The following is a 6,239-nucleotide window of genomic DNA, read 5'->3' on the forward strand; positions in this document are numbered from 1 at the left end:
CATTATTCACATCCAAATTGCAGTTTTACCATGCAGTGTCTTGCATAAATATTCACCCCCTTGAACTTTTTCATATTTTGTAGTGTTACAAACTGGAATGGATTTAATTGGGATTATATTGGACTAATATGTGGATTTAATGAGGAAATGGACTCCGATATGATGATATGTAAAACTGGTAGCTTGCTAATGGAGAATTACTGATCAATTTATTGGTCTATTTTGCTCGAGTAGAAAAACAGATACAAACTTTTTTTTAAATATTTTGCAATTCAGTTACTGAGAATATTTTAGATTTAGTTTCTGTGCCTGTTTTACACTCCTGGACAGGAGGACGGCAACATTACTGACTTTTCCAAACTTACGTGATCAGACAGATATATGCTTTGACTTTTGTGTTACTGAATGGAACAAAGGCCAGTCACCAATGGAGCTACCTTTGCTGCTGCACCCATGAAAGGAGCTGCTTTTGTCCCGACTGCTAACACGGCAGCTGCAAGCTCTGGTCCGAGCAGTGCAGTTAACTCTGCCGTCAGTCCCACAGGTGCTGCAGCAGTGAAAAAAAGTGCAGGTCCCAATGCTAATCCAGCTCCAGCGCCTCCCAAAAAAATGACGAGGTACTTCAGAATAGTGAAATATTTTTCATTGTAATACCATCTGCTTTCATCTTCATTTGAAGCTTTTTCTCTCTCTTCTTGTTCTCTTCTCTGCTCTTCTTCCTTGCTACCTTTTTCGACGTCCCTTTTATTTTTTTCACTTTCTTTTATCTTTAATTCCATCTCTTTCTCCAGCTTTCTGAGCCTGTTTTTTGCAATCTTTAGAGATTCCTGCAGCAACTGCAGCTCTCCTCCATAAGGTTTTTCATGCTTTTTGTGAATTTCTGCTGTTAAATGACAGATTTCACCCTGGATTTGACTCTTGTGTCTTTCTATCTCCTGCTTCTCTATCTGCAAGGCTTTCATGATATCAGCCTTGCGACGTTCAGCCATCTGTTTTACTTCCTGCTTGACCTTCTGAATTGATGCTGTAAGGTTCACTAGGTGTGGGTGGAGCACAGAGGACGGCAGGACAGAGACTGAGTTCGCACAACTCTTTTATTTTCACTTTTCAGTGCAAAATAACTTTCACTCTCAACCACACACGCACACATTCCAGGCATCTGGTTGTGAAGAGAGCTCCCTCTGCTCTCGCTCTCTCTCCTTAAATAGGGCGCGGTCACTGGGGAGACACACAAACACGTTAATTGCCATCATTTGTAGTGATTCTGCCACTTACCTTCCCTGACTCTGCCCTCCTGTCACAGACCGGCGCTTGACCACGCCCCCACTGCCACATACCCCCACCGCCCGACTCAGGCCGGGCGGCCGTCCGGCCTGCAGCCGACTCCCCCCCCCCGACGGGAGAGGAAGTCCGCCACAACCATCTGCGCCCCCGGCCTGTGGACCACCTTAAAATTGAAGGGTTGGAGTGCCAGATACCAACGGGTGATCCGCACGTTGGCATCCTTCATGCGGTGGAGCCACTGGAGGGGCGCGTGGTCCGAACAGAGGGTGAAAGGGCGCCCCAGCAGGTAGTAGCGGAGGGCGAGAACCGCCCACTTGATCACCAGACACTCCTTCTCGATAGTGCTGTAGCGCCCCTCACGTACTGACAGCTTCCTGCTAATGTACAGGACGGGGCGGTCCTCCCCCTCCACCTCCTGGGACAAAACCGCCCCCTGCCCTCTGTCCGACGCATCGGTCTGCAACATAAAAGGGAGAGAAAAGTCAGGGGAGTGTAAAAGTGGCCCCCCACACAGTGCAGCCTTTACCTCAGAGAAAGCCCGCTGGCATTGCTCCGTCCACCGGACCGGATCTGGTGCCCCCTTTTTAGTGAGATCAGTCAGCGGGCTGGTGACGTCCGAATAATTAGGTATAAACCTACGATAGTAGCCAGCCAGCCCCAGGAACTGTCTCACCCCCTTTTTGGTCTTGGGCCTCGGGCAGGCCGCAATTGCTGCTGTCTTGTTAATTTGGGGACGCACCTGCCCGTTGCCCAAGTGGAAGCCCAGATACCGTACTTCCACCCGCCCAATCGCACACTTCTTTGGGTTGGCTGTGAGACCCGCTCGCCTCAGCGACCTAAGGACGGCCCTCAGGTGTTGCAAGTGCCGCTGCCAGTCATTACTATAAATGATGATATCGTCGAGGTATGCGGCCGCATACCACCACGGTCCTCCGGCCGTGGGGGCGGAGGACCTGTCCATCAGCCGCTGAAACGTAGCAGGCGCCCCAAACAGCCCAAACGGAAGTGTGACAAATTGGTGCAAGCCGAACGGTGTGGAAAAGGCCGTTTTTTCCCGGGATAATGGAGTCAAGGGGATCTGCCAATAACCCTTTGTTAAATCCAGCGTCGAGTAAAAATGAGCCGTGCCTAGCCGATCGAGCAACTCATCAATACGAGGCATTGGGTACGCATCAAATTTAGACACCGCGTTGACTTTTCTATAGTCCACACAGAACCGGACCGACCCGTCGGCCTTGGGTACCAAGACCACTGGGCTGCTCCAGTCACTGTGGGACTCCTCGACGATGCCCATTTTGAGCATGGCCTCGAGTTCTTCCCGAACCACTTTTTTTTTTGTGCTCGGGTAACCTGTAAGGGCGGCTACGCACTACCACCCCCGGGCGCTTCTCAATGTGGTGCTCTATGAGGTTGGTGCGGCCGGGCAGGGGCGAGAACACGTCCGAAAACTCGGTCTGCAACTGGGCAACCTCCGTGAGTTGGGTCGGGGAGAGGTGGTCTCCACAGGGGACCGGAGAGGTATGTGCTGCCAATGTTCCCTTTTGAACCTCCGGCCCCAGCTCCGCCTTCTCCGGAACCACCGACACCAACGCCACGGGGACCTCCTCATTCCAGCGTTTGAGTAGGTTGAGGTGGTAAATCTTTAGCGCCCCGCTTCTGTCCGTTTGCCTCACCTCATAGTCAATGTCCCCGACTCGCCGTGTGACCTCAAAGGGTCCTTGCCACTTGGCGACTAATTTGGAGCTCGATGTGGGCAACAGTACAAGTACTTTCTCTCCCGGTGCAAACTCCCTAAGGCGCGTACCCTTGTCGTACAGGCGGGCTTGTCGTTCTTGGGCCTGCCGCAAATTCTCCTGAGTTAGGTGCGTGAGCGTGTGGAGTTTTGCGCGCAGGTCAATAACGTATTGGATTTCGTTTTTACTTGGCGTTCGGCGGGAGCGTTTGACCATCGATTACTCTCACTTGGGCAAACGCATGCCTCATAGTCTCGTCTCGCGACTGTTCTAATGGGAAATCCGCGAGGGATTCCCCAATAGAGAGAGGAGGAGCCGGCGGCTCCTCACTCTGACGCGGAGATGACGTAGACGGCTCTGTGACAGCTGTTCCCGCCAAACCGACACCGGGACCTCCCCCTGTTAAATGGCAGGACCCACTCTTCACTAAATGTGTCATTAAATCCCGAAATCCCGGCCAATCAGTCCCCAAAATTAAAGAGTGGGTAAGGCGAGGATTAACCGCCGCCTTCACTATGGCTTTTTCCCCTCTGAAAAAAATGTGGACTGACACCAAAGGGTAGCGGTGAACATCCCCGTGCACACACAACACCTTCACCCCCTGTGCTCCCCCCAATGCCTCGTTTTGAAATAGGCTTTGGCGAATTGAGGTCTGATTACAACCCGAATCCACCAACGCCTGGTATGTATCCCCTTGGATACTCACTGGTATGCGATAAGCTCCGGCCCGATCGAGGGCGGCCTCTGGCACATTGGGGATCCAAACCACCGCGCCCACTTCCATTGCCATGCACTGCTGTTGAAGATGGCCCGGCTCCCCGCAGCGCCAGCAAACCGGCCCGGGCTTTCCCTCTGCACCGGTGTTCTGGGGCTCACTCACCTGAGGTGGGGGAGAGACAGACACAGAAGGGAGAAACGGGAGGGCACCGCGGGTGCGGCGGGCCGGCTGGGGTGGCGCCGGCCCCCGTCTCCGCGGTGGGGGAATGGGGCGAGGACGGGACACAGAAGGCGGGGGAGAGAGAGAGAGAGAGAGAGAGAAGAGGAGAGAAGAGAAGACGCCGTCTGCTGTCCTGCCGCCGGAACAGCTGCCAAATGATCCTCCGCCAGCTCGACTGCCTGATCCAGCGACGCCGGGCGGTGGCACCGGACCCACTCCGCGGTTCCTGCTGGTAAGCGAGCGACGAATTGTTCCAGCACCACCTGGTCGATGATCCCCTCGGCGTCGTGGTTGTCGGCCCTCAACCACCACCAGCAGGCGTCCCGGAGCTGCTGGCCAAACGCGAACGGCCGGCCGACTTCCTCCAAGCGCAAAGCGCGGAAGCGCTGGCGCTGTTGCTCTGGTGTGTGCCCCACGCGCTGGAGGACGGCCCGGCGGAGGTCCGCGTAGGCCAGCCGGCAGTTGGCGGGGAGCTGTAGCGCGGCCAGCTGCGCCTCTCCCGTTAGGAGGGGGAGAAGGCGCGCCGCGCGCTGCTCCATCGGCCACCCCAAGGCCTCGGCGACTTCTTCGAATAGCGTGATGAAAGCCTCGGGGTCGTCCTGCAGACCCATCTTAGTAACAGTGAGGGGAAACGGGCCCGCGGCCGGAGCGCTGGTGGACCCCGCCGATGCAAGGAGGTGCCGGAACGCCTCGCGGTCTTCCTGCTGGGCCAGCACCAGGGCTTCGAAGCGTCGCTCCTGTTCCTTCCAGAAGGTGACGAGCGCCTGGTGCTGGCTTTGCTGGGCCGTGGCGAGGGTGTGGACCAGGTCAGCGAATGGGGAGGACTCCATGGGGCTGATCGGCTGGTGCTCCACTCTGATCCCGGGTTTCGGCACCACTGTAAGGTTCACTAGGTGTGGGTGGAGCACAGAGGACGGCAGGACAGAGACTGAGTTCGCACAACTCTTTTATTTTCACTTTTCAGTGCAAAATAACTTTCACTCTCAACCACACAGGCACACACATTCCAGGCATCTGGTTGTGGAGAGAGCTCCCTCTGCTCTCGCTCTCTCTCCTTAAATAGGGCGCGGTCACTGGGGAGACACACAAACACGTTAATTGCTGTCAGGTGTAGTGATTCTGCCACTTACCTTCCCTGACTCCGCCCTCCTGTTCTCAGACCGGCGCTTGACCACGCCCCCACTGCCACAGATGCATTTAGTTTTTCTTGCTTTTTCTGTTCCAATATTGCCAGTGCTTTCTCTATAACCTTTGTTTCCTGGTTGGTGAAGTGACCATAGTTGTTCTGTTCCAGCATCTCATCCAGCTTCTTCAGGAGCCGTTCCACCTGGTCCTGGTTCTCTGGGTTCTTGTTGTTGAAAGCCAAGAAGCGGCCTCCGAATCGTGCAATGACATCCTGGATTCTTTGACCCTGTTCGGATATAAACTGCTCAGTTGTCTCTCCTTCCAGCTCGTCTTCACGGGTAAATATGATGATTGTGTGGTCACTGATGTTCTCCTCGAAAACTGCCTCAATCATATCTAAAGTCTTCTGCTGCTCCTCTGTGAAGTGAGCGATTTGTATGATGAGCAGAAATGCATGTGGTCCACGTGAACACATGGTCAGACATCTTAGCACTTCTTCTGTTACCTCACTTTGCTGGAGGGAGGTGTCAAAACAGCCAGGAGTGTCAAGCAGCGCCAGGCTCCACCCATGAACCACTCCACATTCCTTCTGGCATTTGTTTGTCACTGAGTTCATGCTCAGTTTAGATGGGAAGCATTTTTTACCCAAGATGGTGTTTCCAGTGGCACTTTTACCTGAACCTGTTCTGCCCAGCAGCACCAACCGTAGCTGATTTATTGGGGACTGAACGGCTCCATGGAGACTGGTGGAGTTTCGCCTCATCTCTGGATGCGGTTTGGACAGAAAGGCGACCTTATATTTCAGTAACACCAACAGAATAGTGTAGGATATATATAATATTTATTAGTCTCCGTATCTCTCCGTTAGCCATTTAAACTGCATATAAAGTGATTTTTTTTCAAACATACAACTGCAAAGTTTAAGACAACAGTCATAAAAACTGATGTTTTTACGACACAAAGAATTTTCATGGGTTTACAAAACTATTGGGGCGGCACGGTGGCGTAGTGGTTAGCGCTGTCGCCTCACAGCAAGAAGGTCCGGGTTCGAGCCCCGTGGCCGGCGAGGGCCTTTCTGTGCGGAGTTTGCATGTTCTCCCCATGTCCGCTTGGGTTTCCTCCGGGTGCTCCGGTTTCCCCCACAGTCCAAAGACATGCAG

General features: G+C 53.8%; 1 pseudogene; it reads right to left on the reverse strand.

Annotated features, from left to right (window-relative positions):
- LOC132871312 (GTPase IMAP family member 8-like) overlaps positions 1 to 5,842 on the reverse strand; it is a 31,161-nt pseudogene extending 25,319 nt beyond the window's left edge.
- Between the last annotated feature and the right edge of the window lie 397 nt (positions 5,843 to 6,239).

This window comes from Neoarius graeffei, chromosome 23 (genome assembly GCF_027579695.1).
Source record: "Neoarius graeffei isolate fNeoGra1 chromosome 23, fNeoGra1.pri, whole genome shotgun sequence".
In the NCBI taxonomy this organism is placed as follows: Eukaryota; Metazoa; Chordata; class Actinopteri; order Siluriformes; family Ariidae; genus Neoarius; species Neoarius graeffei.